At 35.8% G+C, this 14,866-nt stretch overlaps 1 pseudogene; it reads left to right on the top strand.

Annotated features, from left to right (window-relative positions):
- Positions 1-10,669: 10,669 nt before the first annotated feature.
- Positions 10,670-12,788, top strand: LOC143530289 (myb-related protein 1-like; annotated as a pseudogene).
- Positions 12,789-14,866: the final 2,078 nt, after the last annotated feature.

The raw sequence follows: 14,866 nt of genomic DNA, 5'->3' as shown, positions 1-14,866 counted from the left end.
TTTGGGAAGAAAATTCAAATAAAATATTATTATTATTAATAATCCCGTTGGTCGCCAGTCAGTCGAGGTCTGTAGGAAGGTTCCAAAAGAAGACGCTATTTCCACGAGTGCTTCTGGAAGTTGAAGTTGAAGTTGAAGTTGGATTTTGACCCAACAATTTTCATTATTATTATTATTATTATTATTATTATTATTATGTGATTCACATCACATGATGATAAATCTATGTCCGTAACTAGATTTTATCCATATTTTATCCCCGCATTACGAGAGTTGTTTTATATTATTCGTTTTAATATTTATATATGTATATTTGGGTTTTAGTTTTATTTATTGTAAGAAAGTTAATAATTAATATACTTAAGGTTTGATGATAAAATTGTTTCACAAATAAATGATATGTTATAATCCGGTTTAAAAGCTATCTGGGTTTGATGATACACGTTACCCGTTTATTTTCTTTATTATAAAATTATTTCTTAATTATAAATAATATCTTTTTTTAAATAAAATAGGATATTAATTTTTAGTATATCCTTATTTTATAAGATTTTAATATCAAATATTTTATGAGATTAATTTTTAATATAATGAGATGTTATAACCCATTTAAGAGCTATCTGGGTTTAGTGAGACCTTTACCCGTGAATTCGGGTCAAATGCGTGAGAAACATTCATTTACAAATAAAGCAATATAATGGCTTGAGAGAATGACTGTTTTACATTTTTCGTTTTTTAATATTTATTTTTTGGATTTTAATTTTCTTTAATGTAAGAAAGTTAATAATATACTTAGAGTTTGATGATGAAAGAGTTTCATAAATAAATGATATGTTATAATCCGTTTAAAAGCTATCTGGATTTGGTGACCCATGACCCGCTTATGTTTTTTACTATAAAATTGTTTATTAATTATAAATAATATCCTTTTCTTTTTAAATTGGATATTAAATTTTAGTATATCCCTATTTTATAGGATTTTCATATCAAATAATTGGTAAGATTAATTTTTGTGACATTCATCATTTTTCGATTTGTATTTGTATTCGTTAAAGCGACCCATTGTGTCGTTTTGATGTATTATTATTATTATTATTTACCATTAATAAAGTATCCCTAAAGTTTATGTTTAATATTCGTTGGTTTATTTCACTTTCGATTTATTTATAAAATCCCAAGTTTTATCGATAAACGAACTTCACGGGTTAAACGTACAAATATCCAAAAACCATAATTATATAGCATCAATTATAACATTCCCAAGGTTCAAGGGTTAGAAGTGAAAATATAACTATTAAATCTGTTCTGTTTAACATTTAATACTTCAAAGACCACTTCTGCAATTATTAAGTTAACTTAAGGTTAAAAGATTTATAAACCTCAGGGACTAAAGGTGAAAATATGAATTTAAAATATATTATTTTAATTGAAATATCCCAAACCCCCCACCCAAACCCATTTTCCCATCCGCATAATCCGGTGAAGCTGCAGCGGCTTCGGCGACCCTCGTCCAGCCATAAGTCAAGCGTCTTTGACCCATTTGAACTTAATAACGACTTTAATATTTGATTTTAGAATAGTTTGCCCGCCAGGTGTTTGACAAAACGCCTCAATGAAATAATCTTTGTTTTTGGTGTTTTGAGGAGGGGAGGGCAACGGGTGGTTGCTCTCCTCCTTCCTCTTTGGTTCGGGTGTTCATTCCTCAAACTCAACTCGAGTTTTGTTTTATTATTATTTTTCTTGGTGTGGTACTTGGCTACCGGGGTGTTTTGTGGGTCGGGGGTGGTATGACCGGGGCTATTGAGGAGGTTGTTTGGCCGTGTCCGTTTAGAGGCTTCCACTGTTGCCGGATGGATTACCGGGGTCCAAGGGGGTTCGATTGGCCGCACATATTAAGCAGCTTCATTTGTCATCGGATGACAAGAAAGAGACCTTACGGGAGGCGATCTCGACAAATTTTGATTTGTTTATTTCGGTTGGTGAGGCTTTAAAGGTCTCGCGTAGGTGGATGTGTGGAGCGTGTATGGAGTCACATGCTCTCCGTCGGGGGTGCCATCATGATGACGGGTCGGTCTGGTACAAGTGTGTCACGGGAGATGTGGAGGAATATATAGTGGGGATTGCGAAGCCACATGTTGGGAGGGAAGTTGTCGCGGTGGGAAGGGTGGAGGTGGATGTAGCTCTCCTTGAGCGCGTCTTCACTCTTCCTATTACGACTGTTAAAAACATTCCTCATAGTTGTCGTATGGCTTTTTCCCAAGCCTTAGTGGGTGCTCTGGGTAAGGTGGCGGCTATGCCAGAGTTTGTTGAGGCGTGGGTGAAACTGTTGTTGTTACCACGTTGCACCTTACGAGTTTTCAGACCTTCTAATCGTCAGCAACGCAGGTCTGGCAATTGAAAGTCTGAGCAATGCCGAATTATTCAACGGTCGCTATCCGCTTGGGGTGACCGTGACGGTTTCTTTGAGCTCCTTATATCACTTTTTAACCAACCCCTAGGAGATGCCCCGGGTGGTGATGCGTTTGTACCCGAGTCTGACAACGCCCAAAAAAGGTTGGGCGCCAATGTTAAACAATGTTTGCGAAAAGTTGCGGACGGGCATTTCACTGCTGCGGTCAAGGTATTATGATCTTCAGGGGTTGCACCTTTCGGTAAGGATACTTTGAACGCTTTGTTGTCTAAGCATCCCATCATGGCACCTCCGATTATGCCTGCTTCCTTGCTTTCTGAGTCTCCCCTTGTCGTGGACGTTGATAGTGTGCTTGGGTGCATTAAGTCTTTCCCTAAAGGGACTTCGTGTGGGCGGGACGGTTTGCGAGCCCAACACATTTTAGATGCGTTGTGCGGAGAGGGGTCTCCGATTGCGGATGGTTTGCTCAAGGCTATCTCTGCCGTGGTTAATTTATTTTTGGGGGGGAGGTGTCCTAAGGTGTTGGCAGAGTTTGTTGCATCTGCCCCACTTACGCCGTTGCTTAAACCGGACAATGGGATTAGACCTATTGCCGTTGGGGCCATTTGGAGGCGGTTGGTCTCTAAGGTGGCTATGAGGGGTGTCGGGAAGGAGATGGTTAAATACCTCGGTGACTTTCAATTTGGGGTGGGAGTCCCCAGGTTTCTAAATCAGTTTCATTCGGATGGGTCATTGGCTATGCTTACTGTTGATTTCTCCAATACCTTCAACTTAGTAGATAGGACGACCCTTCTACATGAGGTTCGGAGTCGATGTCCTTCCATTTCTCTTTGGGTGGATTTTTTATATGGGCAGTCGGCTAGGTTATATTTGGGTGATACTTTCATTAAATCCACCACTGGGGTTCAACAGGGGGACCCTCTTGGGCCTCTCCTTTTTGCCTTAGCTTTGCACCTACTTGTTCACCAAATCAGAGATCGGTGCAAGCTTCTCTTTCATGCTTGGTACTTGGATGATGGCACGATTATTGGGGATACTAGAGAGGTAGCCAAAGCATTAGATATTATCAGGTCTGAGGGGCCTCGTTTGGGTCTTGAATTAAACATTAAGAAAACAGAGTTATTTTGGCCAACATGCAATGGGGTGAAGGCACATGAGGGGTTGTTCCCTTGCGGGATTGGAAGGCCGGTGCTTGGCGTGAAACTCCTTGGTGGTGCTGTAAGCCAGGATGCGGGGTTTATCAGCAGTTTGGCTATGAAAAGGACATCTAGCGCTGTGGAACTGATGAGCTGTCTCCCAAGACTTCGGGATCCTCAATGCGAGCTTCTTTTGCTTCGCTCATGTATGGGAGTCGCCAAGCTTTTGTTCGGTTTGAGAACATGCCAACCTATGTATGTGGGGGAAGCTGTTTCTATATTTGACAATGGTCTTCGAAGGGCGATTGAGGACATCGTGGTTTGTGGAGGTCCGTTCTTTGGGGATCTCCAATGGAGGTTGGCATCACTTCCGATCCGTTATGGGGGGTTGGGTCTCTGTTCGGCCGAGGATGTATCTACATATGCTTTCGTGGCTTCGAGAGCACAGTCGTGGTGTTTGCAAGACCATATTCTTCGGGGTTGTGATATTTATGGGTTGGACTCTGATTATGGGTGTGCGATGGATCGTTTACGTACTTCACTTCCAGATTTTGATCTTAGCGGGTTCTCTAATAAGGACACCGCCCCCTAAAGCCCAACATGTTGTGGCGAGTGCCTTATTTAGTGGAATCGTCAAGAGTTTAGAAGTGAAGTTTGATCTATCCCCTCGCCAAAAGGCGGTGTTTGAATGCCTTCGGGCTCCTCGGGCTCAGGATTTTCTAACGGCCATCCCCATTGAAGGATTAGGCCAACGTATGTCGGGTTTGGAGTATCGGGCTATCCTTAAGTACCGGTTAATGATCCCTATGTTCCCGACGGATGAACCTTGCCCAATTTGTCGCAAGGTCTGTTTGAATTCTTTTGGTGACCATGCGGTGCATTGCAAAGAATTGCCTGGCTTTAAATACAGACATGATCTGGTTAGGGATGTTCTGTGTGATGTTCTTAAACGGGCAGGGATTTCTGCTAAAAAGGAGGCCCCTGTTAACTTTCTCACGGATCCTATTGAAGGGAGGTCTACTTTACGACCAGCTGATATTCTTGTGTTCGGGTGGGCAGGGGGGAAACACGCCTGTGTGGATCTTACAGGAGTGTCTCCTCTTGTTGGGCTCAGGGACCGTGGGTTTGTTGTGGGTCAGGCTGCGTTGAAGGCTGAATCGGGCAAAGTTGTTAAACACGAGAAAGCTTGTTTAGATAATCAACATGTCTTTCTACCATTTGCCTTTGATACATTTGGTTTTCTGGCTCCAGAGGCTGTGAAATTTTTGAGTAGGGTTCAGCGCGTCGTACACGGAACCTCTTCAGCTTCTAGGTCCCAAAGCTTCATTTTTAGCAGGATTGGCTTTGCTGTTCAAAAGGGGGTTGCGGCGCAGCTTGTTGCCCGTTTGCCTGCCACTTTATTGTAATCGTTTTATAGTAAATTATATAAAACTTCGATTGTGATGGAAAAAAAAAATAAAAAATAAAAAATAAAAAATTTTAGAATATAACCAACTAACTAATTTCGTATTAACATTCGTAGACCCCCGTGATTAACGTCCGTAATTTTCGCTGGAAAATGAGTTAATCAAATTAATACAATTAGCGCTCATACACTCCTATGACTAGTATAAATACACCACTAACCTATGACTAAACTCGTTCAATCACCTAATTAAGCTACCCATCCTCCCTAAACCCCGATTTTTCCCCCTGAAGTCCGACTCCGGCGAGGTGGTCTTTTCCGTCAAATCGGGTCATCACCAGGTAACTAATTATATGTTTATGATCGTAGTTAGCCGATTTGCAAAACCCCTATCATAATTTAATCGTTTAGAACCTGGTTTAATCAATTGAGAAACTAGGGTTTTTAGAGGAAGATGAAGAACCTACTGTTAGTTTATGATTAAAGGTTTTCAAAATCTTAACTGAATACAATTGGTAGCCCGCTGGTTTGAGTATGGACGTTTGAATAGAGAGACCCGGGTTCAAAACCCCGGGGTCAGTTTTCATATGGTTTTTATTTTTGTAATCTATAATTATTGTCATATCTTCATATCTGTTGATATATTTAAGCTTTAAGTCCAACATTCTTAAGGAATATGACCTGGTCAGACACCATATTTTTTTTATATCAGTTAACTAATATTAATGATCTCTATTTAATCATTTTAATAAATTAAAAATCAAAATAAATTTATAAAACTCTTTTTAAATTAAATAAAAATTATGTAAATTAATTATAAAATATATCTCGCAATTTCACACTTAAAAACCGAGCTTCTTGTTTTCGTAACCCGTAACTAAAAATCGTTTGCTAATCGTAATGTAAACTTAATCTACTAAAAACCGTTTCGTTAAAGCAATAATTTATTTTCGACTTATAAACACTAGTTCAAGTATTTCGAACGTTCGACTTCACATCCTCGCCGTTAAAATACTTATATCATATTAATAACCGACTTTCCGTTAAAACATAAATAATAATGATATAATCAAAGAATATAAATGATATAAAATATTCATTACAAGTTATACAATAAAACAACCCCGTACGATTATCGATTAAGTCTCGTTTTTACCTAATTTAGTTAGTGCGGATCGCTCGTTTCGGCTTTCGTAACGCGTTCGATTCTTTGCCATTCTCAACGCTTTCGGGTCTTCCTTTTTACCTCAATCCCTAAGGTGAGTTTTTCACAACCCCCTTTTAAACATTTTAATATTTTGGTGTAGCATATGTGTTTACTACAAAACTTCAAGTGTTTTGCTTTCGATTACAAAACTACAATTCCTATATGGACTTGTGTGTTACTTGAATTACTTGCTCAAATATTACTTGCATGTGGAAGCCTCATTAAGTATGATCCCCTTTGCACTGCGGTCCATTTGTACCAAGTGGGAAAGGGCCTCATAACCGAGTACGTTGGTTGCTACCAACTGGAAGGGACCTTACTTGCGCGATTACCCGAGTACGTTGGTTTACACCAACTGAAAAGGACTTACTTGCTCGTTTATCACTTGTCCATGAATTGTATAATTTTTATGTATGTATATAAAACTGTGGAAACTCACAACTATATTTATAACTGACCTTTATTTTATACATATGTTACAGGTACTGTGATTAGAGGATGAAGTATTGGAAGACACTTAGTTTATTTAGGGTATTCAAATAAACGGATTTTCATAACTTATCGTTTGTTTATTTATTTGTTACAACTTGTATCATTTGATAAACTTGTGTTACATGAAGATTTAAATGAAATAATGTTATTATGGTCACATAATAGTGTCACGTGTGTTGAGCAATCTGTACGTCACACTCGGGCGTTTCCGCTTTAGCCAGGGTGTTACAATTTTTAATTTAATGAGATGTTATAACCCGTTTAAGAGCTATCTGGTTTTGGTAAGACTCATACCCATGAATTTGGGCTAAATCAATGAGAGACCTCCATTTAAAAATCAAGCAATCTGGTGGCTTACATAAAAGGGGGGAGCGACTACATCGCGACACGTAAGATTTTAGGGGTTTCGTTTATATATATTATAGATTATTAATCAATTATTATACGAATATATGGTTTAATAACGTGCTATCCAAATCGATCTCATCATCACGTCTTGATGGCTGCGAAACGGAAACGTAGCAAGAACATTTTATAAAAGAAAATCCAAGGAACAAGGTATACGGTTAATCAATGAATATGTTATCTTATAACAAGGTTTACTTTGTTGTGATTCAGAAAACTGAAATGGGTGATGCATCAAGCACACATATTAAAAATCTACGACGGCAATCGACTAAAAAGATGGTGTGTGATGTGAAGGCCTACTCATTTCTATGGTTGAAATACATTAGCATGAGGGCGAGCGTCAATTAGAATTTTTCCTTTATAAATCATGGTGCAAATTTAATTTTAAAAATTTTCCTTTATAAATGTAGGTTTGTTGTTAGTTACTTTTCTTGGTTCGTTTGTTGTATTTTAGGCTTCTTACTATTTGCATAATGTTCTATTTGTGTTTTTTTAATAAAATTTAGTCTTTCATAAAAAAATAAGTATCAACTAAATAATCAAATGGTTTTGTTTTGTGTAATCACTTTTGTTTAGAAACGGGGCTCCTTTTTTAAGCCTTTAACCACAAGGGATGGCTGAGAAAATTTCCAATTACAAGGGGCCTTTCACTTTCGCGAATAAAAGAAAGAGCTAGGGGTGTAAGAAATATCAGATGGTGATTTAAGTTAGTAGTTATATGGTGAAATCTCAATTGATGGTGGTGAATTGATGGGGTGCGTGATGTGGTGGTGATAGGAAAAACGGGGAGGGGGTGAAAGTGTGTGGTGGTGGTGGTAATGGGGATCAAGATTTTTTTAAAAAAGATGAAGTGTTGGTGTGCGACCCACAATTTTTATTTACTTTATTATTAAAAAGTGTCACGTCAGCAATATACTAACGAAGTTAGGGTCCCTTTAGTTTGGGTAGCAGAAGAATATACGTTGAAAGTTGGGAGTAAACATTTTGTTAGTTGATAGTATTCCAGAGCAACAAATGAAAATCAGGATATAAAATTGTCTACATCCAGTAACTCAAATAATTTTGATGCATTACAATTCTTTAAGAGGGGTTCGATATGAAATATCTTTAAGGAATTAGAATATGTCCCAACCAAACATGCAAGGTATGAAAAAGTTATAATTCCATCGGAATCTATGATTAGAATTCTACATACAAAACAACACTAAATATAGGGATACGGATGAATAAGATTTAATAACCTAAAATTATACCTAAAACTACATTTTGGTTACTGATAAAGTGGTACTTAGATTCCAATCTTCATTTCGATTGACGATGATAGTTATTTTAGTTGTTGGTCGCAACCTGTGTTTCTTTGTTTAAGTTGGTTTTAACCAATTTGCTTGGAATCAATGATCAATTATGCAAAACAAATCGTCATTAGCTTCGTCACAAGTAGGGAGATTACCCTAAAATATTCATCCTTCGGAGTGAGAATAAGCCACAGAGTAAACGAAATAATCAATTGAGAAAGAGAGGGAATAGTGTGTCACACCAAAAATGTGGTGTGAAGAGTTGGATTTATGCAAAAAGCAACACTTTTTATTATAAATGACAATGAAATTCTAAATCTTAGACAAAAAAATTACAATAAACGTGAGTAAGAGTATGTCTATAAGAGTTAATAGTATGAATTAGACTTTTTAAACATGCTAATTTTTCTTAAATCCCTAAAACCTATTTTACTTGGTAATACTTATTATCATGTTTAAACTTAAAAGGTTTCAAGAATTTGTTGTAAGCCTTTGACATGATGTAAGCCTTTGACATGATTTTACAAGTTATTGGGATCTTGATAAAAAGAACCTTTGATCAAAAAAATAAGTTCTAATGTTGTATTTGTGATTGCCTTTTGTCTATTATAGATTTTAATATTTAACGTCATCCTTAAACGTTTAGTTTGGTATTATCTTAACCATCTTAAAGGGATACATTGAAACTTCAGGATTAAAGATTTAGTTATGTAATTTTAGTTGATCCTTCATGACATCGTTCAAAAGATGTAATAACATACTATTTTATTTTTGAAGCTTTCAACTTTAATTTTCTTAGGCATGCTTGATCTACAACTCTATTATCGTCCATCTAAAAGCGGAACAAGTGAACATGTGTTCCTTTGCATATCTGAGATCGGCCCATCTAGAACCGTGAGTAACACTATAGATAACCTCAACTAGCTACACCAACACAACAACACATTTCGGCATATTAGTTGTCTATGAGAGAAAAACTGCACAATTAAACATGCTTGAGTGAGGTTTTCAAGGATGGGTGGCCAGTGGCCTGGTGGAAGTCTCTACCCGAGTGATTAAAACAAAGTTGTGAGGTCTTTGTAAAAAAAAAGAAGCTAATATTGGTTAGTATAAAGCTTGATGTCACATTGCGCTTGAAGTCAATATAATCCAAGATTCCAAGCCAATTTAAACCATATTTTAGCTTGAGTTTGAACTGTCTATTTGGTCAACTCGATATTGACCAGTAAAAGATTGGGCATTGGGCAAAGCGTTCAAGTAGAATGAATGACGTGACAAATAATAAAGTATTGGTGAGAAACTGAGAACCCATTTTTATTTTAGCGGCATTGAGAGTAAAGAATAAACCAAAATTCTCAGTCCATTGGCTTATCTTCAAATAAAAAGTTAAGATTCTAATGTTCCATACATATATATAGGGTTTGGATCAACTAAAAATAAAATTAACGTGTTAGTTGTGAGAATCAAGTAGAGTAATTATATATACAAGGAGATTAATTATATAATTACATCATAGAGTAATTATATAATTACTCTATTTGTATATATAATTACTCTACTTGATTCTCACAGTTAGCACGTTAATTTCATTTGCACATTTCCCCGTATACATATATATATATTTGTTTATTTTCTAGATGTTTGCATTTGTTCAAGGTTACTTAAAAGTTAAAAAAAAATAAAAACTATTATGTTATTGTTTGCCAGACAAATCCCCAAACTTTAAGAGATCAAAAGTTATGCCTTGATTTTCTAGCACACTTGTTTATCATGTTGTTTAAATACGAGTCTGCTAGTTATTAATCTAATAGATTTAAAGTTCTTTTGATTCTACATATTAGTTACAACTGATATTTGATCTATGCAACTCATTTTTGAACTCCTCTTTTCATGATGTATTGTTAAGAAGAAAATGTAATGAACTCAGAAAAAAAAGCACACTAAATAGAAGCGTCGATAGTGGATTCCTTGAAATCCATGTAACAAAATCATTGAATGAGGTTCGTCTACTTTACAACGGTTGCGAATCTATTCGGGTACATATTGTAAGATGTTAAGTGGTTTGTTGTGCAAAGGAATTAGAACTTAGTCCAAGAATAGAAAGTCAGTGATGTGTATGATAAACCTAAAAAATGTGATATTTTATTCAAAGATTCTATGCTTCACTTCAATCACACCTATCATAACCCCCAAGCCCTTATTCTCCAAATGCTATATAATGGCATTGGCATATTATATAGGATACACACATAAGACAATAAAGATTGGAGAGAGATAAAAATTACATGGGTTTGCATCTTTTGGGGATATAGTCTAAAAGAAAAGAACATCTATACATAAAAATGCCCATTACACAAGAAAGACGCATGTCTTTGCAAGGCGGAAGTGGTAATTCAGGACTTGTTCTTTCAAGTGATGCAAAGCCTAGACTCAAATGGACAGCAGACATCCATGAGCGGTTCATAGAGGTGGTCAACCAACTTGGTGGAGCAGATAGTGAGCACTCAATCTTCTGTTCTTTTTCTTCTCGTTTTTGTAATAACCGAGTTTATTATCTATTACAGTCCTTCATTATTTGATTTATCATTTATATTTAAGTTGGTTTGTCAGTCACTTTATTATATATAGTTTGAAAAAGTTTGAAAATTAGGATAGCTAGCTATTAACATTTTATCAGCATCTTGTTTGAAAATTAATTGGTTAGCATAGCGTTATCATTTTGCTTTTTCATTGTAATCTCTCGGTATAAAGAGAGATGATTTTCATTTATTCATACAAAGAAATATTATTCACAAATACAGTTTTTCAGTTGTTTTGAATTATTATGACAAGAATAAGCATAAAGAAGCATTCTAAAGAAGTGTATGTACGTAGTACTATTTAGTATGTATTCGAGGTGTTCGTGTTGCCTGGTTCATTGAATTGTTAACTTATTTGTTGTAGAGGCTACTCCAAAATCAGTCTTGAAACTAATGGGGATTCAAGGGCTTACATTGTACCACTTAAAGAGTCATCTCTAGGTGGATTACATACAAACCAAAGTTTTCTTAATAGTTTATCACGATTTTAAGGTGTTTATCCAATGCATCCTCCTTCCAAGAGAAAATATTAAAGCATTTTTAACAATTTTTGTTTGAAAAGCGCGATTCAAATATGTCTTAGAAATACAAATTATCATGCCACCTTAGTTTGCATGGTTAGAAGTTTAGAACACTTTCAAGTTAAAACAACTTATTATCTGATTTTTTTTTGGTCATTTTTGTTTGACAGAAATACAGGCTTGGTAGAAATCTTAGTGGGCGGCCTAATAGCGGTGGAGCAAATAAAACTAGTAAGACATCCAAGCATCTAATAATTTCTAATGTTACACAAAGTTTATTAAGAGATTTTCATGATAATATAAATATGTGGGATTTAGGTGTGTCCACACAAGCAAGAGGCAGGATGAATGAAACAGATCAATATCATATGACCACTTCAAGTGTTGGGCCTCAAACAAACAAGTACTTATTGTTGTCAATTTTAAATACCAGTTCTTCTATAATACTTGATCTAACGAAAACTTATTCATACAGAAACATACAAATAAACGAAGCACTACATATGCAAATTGAAGTTCAGAGAAGGTTGCATGAGCAACTTGAGGTATAATCATACATATATTTGCATTTGCATTTGCATTAGTCTTATCACTAAGGTGAAGGTGAAAATTCGATCCCTATAGTTATGAATGGAAAAATATGGTTTATTTGATCTCTAACCGGCTAAACACGTGAAATCGAATAAATTAACTTAAAGGGTTTTTCATGCCTAAAACATCCAAATCATTAAGCCCAAAAAATAAGATTATTATTGGAATAATATGATGTTTCAGATCTCTTTATTTATGAATGAAATGGAATAGGTACAAAGACACTTACAGCTCAGAATAGAAGCACAAGGCAAGTACTTGCAGCAAGTTCTTGAAAAAGCACAGGAAACTGTTGGAAGGCAAGACTTAGGTGAAGCGGGACTAGAAGCCTCCAAGCTTCAACTATCAGAATTGGCCTCTAAAGTGTCAACCACATACCACCTTACTTCTGCACTTTCAAGAGTGAATTATTTGTCAAACCAACCAACAAGTTGTTCAACAGGCAGTTATGTGACCTACCATGAAGGCAAGCAAATGGATCAAGAGAGGACGTGCTTGAACTACTTACGCGATGATAATGACGCACATTTGAAGCCAAAGAAGGGCAATTATGAGCCAGAAAACGCGCGTGATTTGAATCTGGAAATATCACAAAAGTTTCGGTCGCCAAATTTTGAACAGAAGCTAGACTTAAATTACCATGACGAGTATGATCCTGCTTCTAGAAAACAATTTGATTTGAATGGAGTTAGCTGGTGATGATTACAAAAACAGTCCACAAAATTGATCATTATTATACATATATGATATACTTCATTTTGTTTTTTGTCTATTTACATAAAAGGTAAAAATGTATTACACATGAATTATCTGAAAGTCAATCACTCTAATTACAATATTCACCAAATTTCCAACATTCCAAGCGCACACTCGTTATTATGTAAAGTGGTAATACATAGTTCACAATCTCGCTTAACCCTCACTATGATTAATATTTGCATCAACTGCATGATATATGTGGTGTAAGTTTGACCTCAACATTTGATATGACGACTGGTGTTAGCAAATAACGTGTGATACAAGATTAAACGAGCTTGATTGCAATCCCATTCTGTCAACAAGAAAAAAGCTTGAACTATGCTATAAGAGATGGAAATAATCACTGTACTATGGATATGTATATTGTTAAAATAGGTTGGTATATATGCATACCTAGTAAATGAATTATTGCCCTTTTTTTAGCAAGATCTTCCTTTTTGGACAAAAATAGATTCAGCCAAGCCATATATGTGCTCATATATATGCTCAAAACGACTTATAGTTTAGACATGTTACTCATAGCTAAAGGTCTAAAGACAAAGATGAAACATCATTTTTAACCTGATAATCGTTGATTGACGTTATATTTATATGTAATTAAGGTTGTAGAAGGACATGCACCAGCTAGTGGAGTTGTCGGTCAATTTTGTTTTATAAGGCTATGAGTAACTTGAAAAGAAATTGCTTACTGAGTAACATGTCTAAAGCATAAGTCGTTGGTCGGATTATTTACATGTGATTAAGATTGAGTAACATTGCTTTCATGTAGCTATGAAATTTGGTTCAAGTCTATTATTATCACTTTGTTTATTAATATCGCAATAGAAAATAGACAATTCATACATAATTATTATTATATAATTATAACTACTAGGATATAGCCCGTGTAGTATACGAGTGGTTAAAAAATTAAAATAAAATGAAATGTTGTGAATCTATAACAATTAAGAAAAAGAAAAAACTAACATCAATTCATTCTAGTTGAGTTGATAAGCCACAAGTATTTTAAAAACAAGGTAGTGAGTTTGATTCTTACCAATAACATATTTTTCATTTTATCATTCATGAAGGAGAAATTGTAAAAATGGAAACTTGTAAACTTTACAGCTTATGTGGAAACATTGTCTTGCTTTAATAATATAGGTAGGTATGTAGATTACTATTATTACTAATAACAAATGAGAGCTTTGGTGCCGCAAAGCCATCATTGGGCCACTTTCCATCACCCTATTGGTTCTCGTCATTTTCTTTTTTTTTTAGTTTCAGCAGTGTAACAAACGTAACGAAAACGAACCGAATGCCACATTGGGCCACTTTCCAGCACCCTATTGGTTCTCGCCATTTTGCTTTCTTTTTTAGTTTCAGTAGTGTAACGAACGTAACGAATACGGACCGGATGCCAATTTTTTTTTTGTTTTAGTTATGTGAAATGTAAATTTTTTGTTTTAGTTCGTGTAGACATTTTGCCCTTCGTTTTAGTTCTGTTACCGTAACGAAGATAACGAAAACCGGCTGAATGTCAATTTTGTTTTTGATTTTTTTCTTTTTTGTTCCGGTATCGTAATGAAAGTGTCGCAAACCAACCGAATTTGCGTAGATTCGCCGCCTCAATGGTCGGGATTGACAACCCTCAGGTTTTACCAACGTTCGAGTTTTACCGACGGATGTTACCTCATTGGTCCACTCATTTTTTATATTTTTTTAGTTTTATTTATGGTTTTAGTTCCGGCACCATAACACTTGTAACCGAAACCGACCAAATTCACTTTGACTTACCGCCTCAACGCTCGAGATTGACAACGTTTGGGTTTTATCATCCCCAACTTTTACCGACTAGCCCCAGCGTAACGCACCGGGTAAAGCTCCAGTATAGTATAAATAAGTAGTTTGGCAACGCACTGTCACACCCCAACCGACGGCGGAATATGTCGGGCCGCGATACAATTGTATCATAGCTCAAAAGACACTAAAGTAAAATACACGTGTCAATATCTAAATTATTCATTTCATAGATCAAGTACTCAAAGCACAACATTGTCTAAAAAATAATATGCATTACAATT

This window comes from Bidens hawaiensis, unplaced genomic scaffold (genome assembly GCF_021521415.1).
Source record: "Bidens hawaiensis isolate Kalapana, Puna unplaced genomic scaffold, B.hawaiensis_p1.1 tig00008893_1, whole genome shotgun sequence".
Taxonomy (NCBI): domain Eukaryota; kingdom Viridiplantae; phylum Streptophyta; class Magnoliopsida; order Asterales; family Asteraceae; genus Bidens; species Bidens hawaiensis.
The sequence above is the reverse complement of the archived record's forward strand: the minus strand, read 5'-3'. Positions and strand labels throughout refer to the sequence as shown.